Raw genomic sequence first — 12,614 nt, 5'->3', positions numbered from 1 at the left:
GCACACATGATGCTTCCCTAAAGAGCTTCACAGTCTAGCTGGGGAGACAGTCACATAACAGATAACTACAGTTCAATATGGTACATATTGATTGTGAGGTTTCTACTGGAGGTTGTGGGCCTTGAGGGTTGTGGGAATGGTCCACTAATTCTGCCTGGGCAAGATGTGAAGGCTTCTGAGAAGTTAACATTGGAATGGGGTATTGAAGGATGAGTAGGAGTTTTCCCAGGGCTGAGCTAGATCTTCAAGCCCTACCCCTCGCCCCTAGCCCTACAATTCTGGTGTGGTTATCCCATGCCTGAATGGCAGTCTTGCGGGAAGAAGAAATGAAGAAAGAACTGAGGCTGAAACACAACTCTTTACACCTAGAAGAATCTGTTTGGACTGAATCCTGATACATTGGCCTCCCCAAACTGTTTCCAAACACAAAATCAGTATTTCTCTAAGTGAGTCCCACAGAAGATGAATTCATCAGGAAATTCCTCTATGTTATATGAAAAAAGGGACTCCAAGATAAAATAAATTCACAAACATTGAGTTCAGTCAAACAGATTTTACTGCAGGACTTCTCAGAGCTGTTAAGAGTAAAACAAAAACTGATTTTATATATTTTAATTTGTATATTTAAAATACATTTTTATAAAGGATAATCTAATAATAAATATCAAAAATATAATTATTAGCCGGGCATGGTGGCGGGCACCTGTAGTCCCAGCTACTTGGATGCTGAGGCAGGAGAATGGCGTGAACCCGGGAGGCGGAGCTTTCAGTGAGCCATGATCGTGCCACTGCACTCCAGCCTGGGTGACAGAGCGAGACTCCGTCTCAAAAAACAAAACAAAACCCATATATATGTGTATATATATGTATGTGTGTGTATATGTATATATAATTATTATTTGACAGCTACCCTTTCTTGACTATTTCCTAATGTGCCAGACATGTGCTATGTATTACGTCAGTAATTATCGTAGCTTTATTTCATCAGCATGATCATTATTCCCATTTTACAGACAAGGAGAATGAATCAACCCAAGAAAAGTTCATTTTCTAAGATCATACAGTAAATGGTGGAGCTGAGATTCAAAGCCAGGTACTGTCTGACCCAAAGTCCCCACCCTTTACTAAGTATGGCAAGTCCCTAAGAAGGGCATATGATATTCAGCATTTCCAAGCTTATTCAGCCAGGGAACCTCTTCATCCAGGGCCCCACGGAGGGACTTTGGGAAACACTGCTCTAGTTTGCTCCCAGAAGATTCACCAAAAGTCACAAAAGTATTTTCAAGGCCTTGCTTCTTTTTCTTCCCCTTCTCAGCTGGGTCTGGGGGTCCTGAGTCCCCAGGGGCTGGTGTAGGCATGAGGAGGGGTTGCCAGGAGAGGTCGAGATTCTAGCAAGCAGCTCCCAAATTGTTCAGATCTAAATAGATGACTTCATGGGTCACATATGACCCATAGAGAGTTCCAATTTCTATTCTCAGTTCTAAATTGTTGCTTTAAGCTTATCTGCTGCGTGAGTGTTCAGCAGATGAAACAGAAAATGAATTCAGAATTCCTGAAGCCACTGTCTGCTTAGTAGAAGAAAGCAGGGGCCCTCTGAGGGCTGGGGCAGTGTGACCTAACAGGCCCACTGCCCAGACCCAGGCCTTATCTTTCCCACTTGGGCCCCTGCACCTCCACCCTGAGATCTCCAGACTCTCATGACCACTTCCTCATTGCTGGCAGAGTGGTGTCTAAATAAACAACATTGAACCTGACACTCCCTTCCTCAGAATTCTTCACTTGTTCTCTGGTGCCCTGGCAAAAATCCAAAACACTTGGCCTGGTTTACAAGGTCTTTGGAGATTGGGGAGACTGTGTCATCATTTTCCCTTTCTCAAGAGAACACAAATGAACAAACATAGGCTGTGACACAAGTGATACCACACAAGGTCTAGGTGCCCTGTTCTTGAAGATAAATCAGCTCATAGAAGCAGCCAAATAGCACCTACAAAATCCCCTGCGCAAACATATTTTCTCTGGAGACCATAACACGGAACAGAGAAAAATGTTTTCCCCTTACTGAGTAAGCAAGCAAGTTGAGTTTAGATATCCTACTTCATCCTGCTTCCGATGAGACAACAGAGATAGGGACACGTGTCACCAAGGAACCCAGGGAGGTAATAAAAGGGTTCAGACATCTTTTGAGAGCAGTCCCAGAGTTGAGGGAGTCCCTTCCTAGTCCTCTAAGACCAATGACACATGGTTATTCAGGGGTCCTGGACTGCTTGAAGAGTGAGAAGTTCATCGTTGCCAGGATGCCAGAGGCAGATGTCTCAATGCTTCTTGGCATTGCATGGGTTAGCCCAGTGCATTTCAGTCTGTAAGGCAGGAGCTTGTTAAAATGTAGATTCTGATTCTGCAGGTCCAGGGTGGAGCCTGGGACTCTGCATTTCTTAAAGAAAGCTCCTGAGTCACATTGGTGCAGCGGGGGCCACTGCATGATGAGCAAGATCCCAGAGAATGAATGGGCAGTCAAAACCCTGCAACCCTGGCCAGGCACCATAGCTTATGCCCGTAATCCCAGCACTTTGGGAGGCCAAGGTAGGTGGATCACTTGAGGTCAGGAGTTTGAGACCAGCCTGGCCAACATGGTGAAACCCTGTCCCTACTAAAAATACAACATTAGCCAGGTGTGGTAGTGCACGCCTGTAGTCCTGGCTACTTGGGGGGCTGAGGCACGAGAATTGCTTGAACCCGGGTGTGGGAGGTTACACTGAGCTGAGATCACGCCACTGCACTGCAGCCTGGGCAACAGAGTGAGACTCTGTCTCAGAAAAAAAAAAAAAAAGAAAAAACAAGAAAAAACCCTAAAACCCTGCAACTCCTTTTGGTCTTCTGGTGTCCCTTAAGCAGACTCATTTCGATGAAGAGATTCTAGGTTAGAAAAAGACAGGGAGGTAGGCAATCCCTAACTATGAAAGGTCCTCCAACAATATGACCCTGCTTATATCTCTAGTTTGTTCATCTCCCACAACCCTGCCCTTAACCTTCACTTCATGCTTGACTTTAACCTATCTCCTCACGGCCTCCTGCACACACCATCCTTTTTCAGACCACTGTACTCTTCTCAGCGATACCTCCTGCCTGAAAGCCCTTCTCACCTTACTTAACTGAATTAAATCCTATTCCTCTTTGAAATGTTCCTGGCATACCTCCTCCTCCAGGGGACGTTCCCAGGGTCTTCGGACTGAGATAAGTGCTCCCTGCCAACTTCTGTGTGCTCATAACCCTTGTGTTCATCTGACTGTGATACTTACCTTGAATTCTGGCTCTGCCACTGACTGGCTGTGTGACTCTGAGATGTCCCTTCCCCTCTCTGTGCCTTGATCTCCTTATCTGTGGAATAGGATCATAGTGGGCTCCTCGCCTACACTGCCTGTTACGGGTCTGCCTTCCCCACCAGGCCGCAGGTTCAAAAGCACGGAGCATGCTTTGTCCCCATTTATCTTCCCACTGCCCAGTGTGGGGTGTGGCACACAGTAGGTGCACAAATAAATGTGTGGCAAGCTTATCCAAAGCTGGCGACATCTCCAAGGGAAGAGTTCAGCAGCCTCTTCCCATCTCTAAGAGAAATGACTTAATTGTATAAACAAAGCATGTTTGCAGTTTGCTTTTCTGCTTCCTTCTTTGTTCCTGAGTTTTAAAAAGGCATGAAATGACAATCATGATACTACAGTCTGCAGGAGCTTGGCCTGGGCTAACTCATGAAAAGCAGCTCCAGTGTTCAACCCCTTGAACAGATCAAAACACTGAGACTCAGAGGGGTCATTCACCTGTCACACAGCTCGTTCGTGGTGGCAGAGCAGGGATTCCAACTCAGCTCTGGGCTGCTCCAAGCCACCCTTCTGTTGAGTTCTGGGGCCTGCAAAGCTGGAATCTGCATTCCTAGTGAGGGAGGCGGGCCTAACAAGGGTTGCACACTGTGGGGAGGAGGAGACAGTAAGAGTTGCGGGATGGGGTCCCAGAGGGCTGGGGCATGGAGAAAGGGCATGGGACCCTTTTCTAAGGATGAGGTGTCAAAAGCGGATCTAGTTATTGAAGGACACCTGGATGAGGAAGAGGAAGACCGGGTCCAAACCCCAAACAGTTCTTGTCTGCAAGACAGCAACTCACGTGAATACTGAATCACAAAAGTAGCCGGAAGGCTCATCAGCTTCGTCTTGATGGAGATGGGATGGGGAGCTTTATCAAAGGGAAATAGAATGTATTGCCTCTTGAAGAGTGCAGAGAGAAGAGCCAATGGACGAGGATTTCTAGAATGAGTCACATCCGGGCTTCAGCCTGCCCAAGCCTCATAGGGGGTGCTCCCTACCCCACACTCCCTGTAGGAACAAAGGCCCCAACCAGCCTTTGTCCCTTCCATTACTTTGTCTTCCCACCCCCACTCTGTGCTCTGAGCCCTCCCTGTTATAGTGAGCTGGATAAGGTGGGCTGGGGTGTGAGCGATGGAATGATGGCCCCTCCTCACTCCTCCAGGCCTCTCCTACTTCCCCCATCTCTTCGTTTCCATGACAGCAGCTGGCAATGAGGCGTCTACTTCAAACTGCTGGCAGGGATGCCATGCAGGAGCCTGAGACATAGGCCTGGGGGTGAGGGACGGGAGCTCCTATCCGTTAAGCACCCACATATGGGTTATGTCTGACGCTACATCCATCACCTCCCTTACTCCTCACCCCCACCAGGCGAGGAGCCCAGTATGATCCTATTCCACAGATGAGGAGACTGAGGCACAGAGAGAAGGGACGTGCTCAGAGTCACACAGACAATCAGTGGCAGAGCCATGATTCAAACTCAGATTCCTGCAGACCTCAAGCCCAGGCTTCTAATCACTACACCACCCTGCCCTATGGCTAGGGGTCAGTTGTTCAGGCCTGAGCTCAGCTCCTTCCTGCAGGCCTGTGGGTAAATCTCTGCATTCCTCCATGTTCTACAAAATGGGACTGGAAGTCCCATTGCTCTGCGGGGCTGTGGGGATTTAAATAAGTTGGAGAAAACCCCAGGCTCCTGGTTGGAGCTCAGTAAACGGGTCTCTCCCTTCATTTCCAACCAGAGAGAGCTCACTCCTGGGTTCCTGGATGGAGTATGGCTAGGGGGTGGCCCAAATCCATGGGGCACACCGCATATTAGAGGAGTTCTTTACATACAGCCTGCACCCCCAGTCCCAGAGTTCCTCACAAGCAGGAGCACCTCTCATCATTGTGTGTCCGCTTTGTGCCAGGAGTCCTGCTAGGGCCCTGCATGCTCACTGCCGCCCCAGGATGCAGACACAATGATTACGCTCATGTTATAGATGAGGCAACCCACTGTGGCACCGTGCGGCAGGAGTGCCTGCATCCACCGGGGTGACTGGGGGCAAGTGCATCAGAGAGATGTCCCTTATGCTCAGTCATGCCTTTGAAACAGACCTGGAAGCTCTTGGTTTCTCACCGCCTCCACATTGTACCCTGGCCTAGGCCCCTGCCATCCTGGCTTGGACAGCACTGGCCTCCGGTAGGGTCCCCCGCTTCCTCTGTGCGTCCACACATCCCATTGTATCCTTGCAGGCTGAGAACCCTGAGGCTCTCAGTGTCTTCTGAATAAGAGCCAAGTCCTCCTAGTGGCCGACAATGCCCTCCATGTCTGGCCCTGTGACCTCTGACCCCATCTCCTGCACTCACCCTCACTCACTGCACCCAGCCCCTCTGGTCTCCTCACTCTTTCTGGAACATTCCAAACTCCTTCTAGCCGGGCCTTGCTGTCCCCTTTGCCCAGAATGCTTTCCCCTGAGATACGGGCATGCATGCTTCAATCCTCCCTTGACTCGAACGTCGCCCATCCCACCCTACATAGAAGGACCCCTCCCATTCTTCTACATGCTGTTTGCTCATCTTTACCACTGCATTTCTCCTCACACCTTGATTCCTCTCCTGCATGTCCCTCTGCTGAAATGGAAGCCCTAAGAAGGCAGGCTCTACCTCCTTGTTCATCTTTGTATCTCAGCACCCAGAACAATCCCTGACACCTATTGGGTAGAGAAAATATTAACTGTTGATAAATACTTGTCAAGTGAATGGGCAAGGCCTGCTGGGCTCCAAGTCTCCCTCTGAGGAGAGCTGAGCACGTGATATCATGACCCCGTTACTGAGGACTGGACCGCCCATGAGCACCTGCCCAAACACAGTCATTCACAGGCTACTGACAGGCAGCCTACGGCAACATTTCCAGCGAAGTGCATACTGGCTGACTGAACTAAACAAATTCCCTCTTAGGAGGCTGAATGTGAAACATACAGGGAGGTAACAGCTGATTGGGCTCAGGGGCAGAAATCAAAAACCATGAGGCTGCACAAACCATGAACTACAGATGTCACAGGCCTGGAGAATCCGGGGACAGCAGATGTCACAGGCCTGGAGAATCCGGGGACAGCAGATGTCACGGGCCTGGAGAATCCGGAGACAGATGTCACAGGCCGGGAGAATCCAGGGGACAGCAGATGTCATGGGCCTGGAGAATGTGGGGACAGCAGATGTCACAGGCCGGGAGAATCCAGGGGACAGCAGATGTCAAGGGCCTGGAGAAGCCAGGGGACAGCAGATGTCATGGGCCTGGAGAAGCCAGGGGACAGCAGATGTCAAGGGCCTGGAGAAGCCAGGGGACAGCAGATGTTATGGGCCTGGAGAATCCAGGGACAGCAGATGTCACGGGCCTGGAGAAGCCAGGGGACAGCGGATGTCACGGGCCTAGAGAATCCAGGGACAGCGGATGTCATGGGCCAGGAGAATCCAGGGGACAGCAGATGTCATGGGCTGGGAGAATCCAAGGAACAGATGTCACGGGCCTGGATAATCCAAGGACAGCAGATGTCACGGGCCTGGAGAATCCAGGGGACAGCAGATGTCATGGGCCTGGAAAATTGGGAGACAGCAGATGTCACGGGCCTGGAAAATCGGAGGACAGCAGATGTCACTGGCCTGGAGAATCCAGGGACAGCAGACATCACGGGCGTGGAGAACCGGCGGACAGCAGACGTCACGGGCGTGGAGAACCGGCGGACAGCAGACATCACGGGCCGGGAGAAGCCAGGGGACAGCAGACGTCACGGGCCTGGAGAAGCCAGGGGACAGCAGACGTCACGGGCCGGGAGAATCCAGGGGACAGCGGACGTCACGGGCCTGGAGAATCCAGGGGACAGCGGACGTCACGGGCCTGGAGAATCCAGGGGACAGCGGACGTCACGGGCCTGGAGAATCCAGGGGACGGCGGACGTCACCGGCCGGGAGAATCCAGGGGACGGCGGACGTCACGGGCCTGGAGAATCCAGGGGACGGCAGATGTCACGGGCCTGGAGAAGCCAGGGGGCAGCAGATGTCATAGTGTGGCAAATCCAGGGGACAGCAGATGTCATGGGCCTGGAGAATCCAGGGGACAGCAGATGTCATGGGACTAGAGAATCCAAGGGACAGCAGATGTCACAGGCCTGGAGAATCCAGGGGGCAGCAGATATCACAGCCTGGACAATCCAGGTGACAGCAGATGTTGTGGGCCTGGAGAAGCCAGGGGACAGTAGATGTCATGGGCCTGGAGAATGCAGGGGACAGCAGATGTCACGGGCCTGGAGAAGCCAGGGGGCAGCAGATGTCACAGGCCTGGAGAATCCAGGGGACAGCAGATGTTGTGGGCCTGGAGAAGCCAGGGGACAGCAGATGTCATGGGCCTGGAGAATGCAGGGGACAGCAGATGTCACAGGCCTAGAGAAGCCAGGGGGCAGCAGATGTCACAGGCCTAGAGAATCCAGGGCATAGCAGATATCACAGGCCTAGAGAATCCAGGGGACAGCAGATGTCGCAGGCCTGGAGAAGCCAGAAAGTAGAATGTAGGCCTCACCAGGGCAGGAATGCTTGTCCCTTCTGTTCTGCAGGAATCCCATGTGCCTAGAGAAGCACCTCATACACCGGAGGTGCTCAATAGATGTTGTTGAATGAATGGTGGAGTGGAGAAGAGAGGAGAGTTATTTGGTATGTGCATGAACAGGGGAACTTGGGAAGAGCATTTCTCCCCTTCTTGTCTTTCTTTTTCAGTAGCTTCATGGGGTAAAAATTCACATATTTTAGCACTCACTCATGTTGTTACATATATTTTATCACAATTTAAAAATACCCCAGAATTCACTTGTTTTAAGTCTACAACTCAATGGTGCCATGGGGTTTGTGCGGGCTGAGAAGGTGGGAGCATATGTGAGCAGTGATGAGGATGCACAAGATGTGTCTGGGAAGGGCTGGTTGCCCAGTGTGGAGGGCCCAGGGTGCAGAGAGCCTATGGGTCCTGATTAGGGCCAAGATGCAGATCATCAAAGTCCTGACCTCACAAGGTTGTTTAGGGGAGCAAAGGAAGCGACAAATATAAAGTTCTCAGCACAAAGCCCAACACACAGGAGACGCTCAATATACACCATTATTCCCTTTCTCCGTGTTAAGCGATGCCAAGAAAACTTGGGAGGGCAATATTACAAACTAATAAGCACAGAAGCCGAGATCAGCTCCAAATTGCAGTGTTTTCAAAGTAACATTTAGTGCACAGATAGACACACAGCTCTGTGTCTGGGATGAAAGGAAGTAAAACGCATTCATCAGAAAAATGCTTGATTCCGGAGAGAGGTTTCTCCTAGTGACCAATGCAGAGAAAGCCCTCTGTATTCAGAGCTGGCACAGTGAGGTCACCGTAACGATTCTTGGCACTGATGGGGCAACCCGGCCCAATGTCAGTTCCAAACCTTGAATGTTCAAATCCCTGAAACTTCCTCAAAATTTGTACTTCAATCTACAGAGCTAATCGTTCATTTGCTTTTTCTTCTCTTCTTGCATGTGCATAAAAAACCCCTAAATCTCCGGGTATGAGGGAGCACTCAATATCAGAAACTCAAGGATTAGTTTTGGGACTCATTCCTGTTATCCAGCCTGGAACTCAGGAAAAAGGATATATGCCAGGTACCTAGAAATAGGCACTTTTGACATTTACAGGTGGAGGGAATTAACGGATGATTGCAATGTGAGATAACAAGCAGAGAATGAGGAGGATTACAAAATGCTGGGCTATTGCCCCAAATGTTTCAGGCAGCTAGCATCATACCTTGATGGGCTTTGTGGCACAGTGTAAAGGAGTCAAGGATCTCCATTTCAACTTTGCTACTTATAAGCTGTGTGACTTTAGGCGAGTCACTTAGCCTCTCTGAGACTCTTAGCACTGTGCTTTCTCATATGAGAATGTCACATCCTGCTTTGTTGTTACTGGCCTAGCAGCTGTCTTCTTCACTTCTGTCACCTGTAAGGGCAGCAGCTGTCTGTCCCAGCATCCCCACCGCACGGCACATGATCACCATGAACAGACTCCAACTCCTGTTTTACTTTCCTGCACCTTGCTGCTGGGACCCTTCCCTGTTGGGTGTGGCAAGCAGTTCAAGTTCATTCAGTTCAGCACCAAGAAATTCAGTGAGAACTTGTTCTTCGGCGGGTCACTGCTCAAAAGGCCTGCGTCTGCATCTGACCCGGGAGTGAACTGCACTGCTGTTTCTGTTTCCAGCTGATTCAAGGACTCAGTAAAGGAAGTAGGGTTGACAGAATGGGTTCCATTGAATTGGAGAAGCTATAAATTTTCTATTCCCGCAAGAACTGGAGTAACTTCTATTAATATCTAGTTATCACAATGCTCAACACCATCTACATCTGTAGCCCTACGTGGCAGAGAAAAAGTAGGCATGCAAGAGGAAATAGTTTATCTTTGTGTACAAGATTTTTAAAAAAACAAAACAAAACAAAAAAAACACCATCAATTTCCATCTCTCGAGGAGTTTCCAGCCTGGTGGTAGATACAGGTAAACCAGGTATTTATTTTACATCCTGATGAGTGCACGGTGTCATGGAAGCATCTAACCCAGCCTGGGGGATAAGGATTTAAATGAAAGAAGCAACACTGTCCCTCAATCCATCCCTTCCTTCTTCATGCCCACCCTATCACATCTCCTTTCCCTGCTTTACACAGAACATTCCTTTGGCCCCTGCCCACCTTGAGCATCTTAATTACTTCCTGTTAACCTCTCTGTCACTCTCTAAGGCATGGCCAGCCTCGGCTGTGTGCTCCTTCTGGAGCATCCCTTTCTACCTGTGTGCCTTGGCTCAGGCCATCCCCTATACCTGGCTGTCTTCCCTCCACGTCTTTACCCATTGATCCCTCATGTTTCAAAGTCCTGCTCATTCATTCATTCATTCATTCATTCAACAAGTATCTCCAGAGGGTGCACTATGTTCCTCACACATCGATGGATACCAAGGATATGGAGGGAAATCAGTTACAGCCTATGTCCTCAAACTGCTCACAGCCACGGGGGGACCGATGGTGACAATAAGGACATGTATGGGAGATGTGAGTCTGGGGATGCTGTAAGGCCAGAGAAGGATCCTAATTCAGCCTTAGGGGTGGGGGGTGTTCAGGGAAGACTTCCTGGAAGAGAATACCTCTGAGTCCTGAAGAATGAGGTGAAAAGAGAGAGAGGTATATATAAATACATGAGAACACATATAATCATAGGCATCAATGTGACCTATGATTATATGTGTTCACATGTACTTATATGCTAATGTAATAACTAGTGTTTATTGGATGCTGCTAGGAGCAGCACTGGACTAGCACATTTGATATATTAACTTTATAGGGGTGAGGACTATTATCATTCCCATTTCACAGATGAGGAAGTTGAGGCACAGAGAAATTCAGAACTTGCTCCTGGTCATACAGTGACTAAGTGGTAGAGCTTGGGTTCAGTCTCATTGTAGCCTCCAAGCTCGTGTTTTGACCACTGTGCTCTGCCTTCTGAGACTGGCCAGGTCATTCTGCCACTTGCTCTTGTCCAATGCATTTATCACGGTCATCTTTCCAGATGGTACAATTCAGCTTTCCTTCTACTTAATGGCTGCAGAGGATGTCACTGGATTTTGAGCAGGAAAGTGAAACAGTCAGATCTGTCCCTGGGAAAGGGACCTCTGGGGATAGGAGGGGGCTGCCTGGAGATAGAGAAGCCTGTGTTGGGGGTGCAGAAGGAGGAGGAGGCCTACGTTGAGGCTGGGATGGGGAGATGCACAGTGGGGAGGAGCTCGGGAAACACGGCGGTGCAGCGGGATGCAGCAATGACCACCTCTAAGGTGATCAGAAGGGCAAGAAGGCAGTGGGGGAGGCTGTCTCAGGATCTCCTTCCCAACTAGACCTCTTCCAGGTCTGCACGTTTTAATTCCCCCTAAGCATGCTCCAGCTAGCACTTCCAATTAAGAGCAAGTGAGCAGCAGCTTCAGCTCCACTAAGATGTGCAGATGTGGTGGTGCCTGTGGAATTCTTAATTCTTTGAATAATCTTTGCCTAGGAGGGTCACATCTATTTTACAAAAAACAAAACAAAACAAAACCCAAGAATAACCACAAATTACCCAAGACACTGCTTTAACTCTGCCTCCTCATAACAGCCCATCCAGCCTCACCACACACAGCCACCTGTCCAGTCCTACACATGGACTCCACACCCATCTCAATCTATCTGTTTCTCTCCTTGGCCACTGCCAGTCCAAGTGGCTCTCCTCTCCCATCTGGATGACGGCAGTAGCCTCGTTCCTGGTCTCCCCAGCCACACTCTAGCATAAGTTACTCCCTGGCTCTAGCCTCAGTTGTCTCATCTATAAAACGGGCACATGAATGTGCATCTCGTAGAGCTGTTGAGGACTGGGTGACATCACAGATGGAAAGCCCTGGAGTGCTTTCTCAACAGATAGTAGTTCATCAGTCATCAGGACAGGAGGGTCAGAAAGGTCAGGGACTCTATTTCTCCCGTACCCTGCTGGTCCAGATAATAGCAGGTGCTAGGGACCTCTGGATCACCCCAACACCCTTGCCCGCACTCGCCCACCAAGGAGAGGAAAATGCTTCTTGCCCATTCCTCATATATCCTGCCACTCGATGGGAGCATCATCACCTTATAACCCAGGTTTCTCTCCAGCTCCTCATTGGCTCCTCCCCTGGTTCCCTGCATGGTGACCATATCTATGAATGAATCTGAGAGATGAAATAGGTTAAGTATAACTCAGCCCCTTCTTTTGGGAGCCAGTGTGCCTGCAGGGAGCATGCGTCCTTTCCACTCTCTCCCAGGAAGGACAGGGAGGGGCCACCTCCTGCAGAGCCCAGCACTGCCTGTACCTGAGTGGGCAACTCAGCCCATCCTGGCCTTCAGCGTTTACAAGCCCACACACTCCACTGTCACTCTGATTAGTAATAACCATGACATTTTGTTCTCCGGCTGCCTGGTCTTGCCTTTTGTCTTCATTCTCTATTGGTACAGAGCTCAGGCTGGGCAGAGGAGTGCTATTTATCAGCCCTTCCCACCGCCACCTACAGGAGAGACCAGTGGGAGAAAACTCCATCTTGAGTTCCTGACTTGTTAATGGAGGTTTTCAAGGCTTGGTGAAACCCAGTGCTGTGAGAATCAATCAATAAACAACTGAAAAATATTTACTGAGCTCCTGATACAACAGGGAAAATAACTTATCCTTGCCCAGTGTTTCT

The 12,614-nt window shown here is 49.7% G+C and overlaps 2 protein-coding genes across 17 annotated transcripts in view; both read right to left on the bottom strand.

Moving 5' to 3' along the window:
- Positions 1–12,614, bottom strand: part of HRH1 (histamine receptor H1) — a 128,446-nt gene that overhangs the window by 90,607 nt on the left and 25,225 nt on the right. Inside the window, exon 2 of one of the 16 annotated variants that reach the window (XM_077993463.1) lies at positions 6,370–7,868. The exons of 12 other annotated variants lie outside the window; for them this stretch is intronic. The gene's annotated coding sequence lies outside the window, so the exon portion shown is untranslated. The remainder of the gene's footprint in view (positions 1–6,369; positions 7,869–12,614) is intronic. 3 more of the 16 variants (XM_077993464.1, XM_077993465.1, XM_077993466.1) reach the window with 3 other exon arrangements.
- Positions 1–12,614, bottom strand: part of ATG7 (autophagy related 7) — a 392,778-nt gene that overhangs the window by 372,686 nt on the left and 7,478 nt on the right. The window lies entirely within an intron of this gene.

Source organism: Macaca mulatta, chromosome 2, assembly GCF_049350105.2.
Source record: "Macaca mulatta isolate MMU2019108-1 chromosome 2, T2T-MMU8v2.0, whole genome shotgun sequence".
NCBI lineage: Eukaryota > Metazoa > Chordata > Mammalia > Primates > Cercopithecidae > Macaca > Macaca mulatta.
Note: the sequence above shows the minus strand (reverse complement) of the source record. Positions and strands in the feature narration are given on the sequence as shown.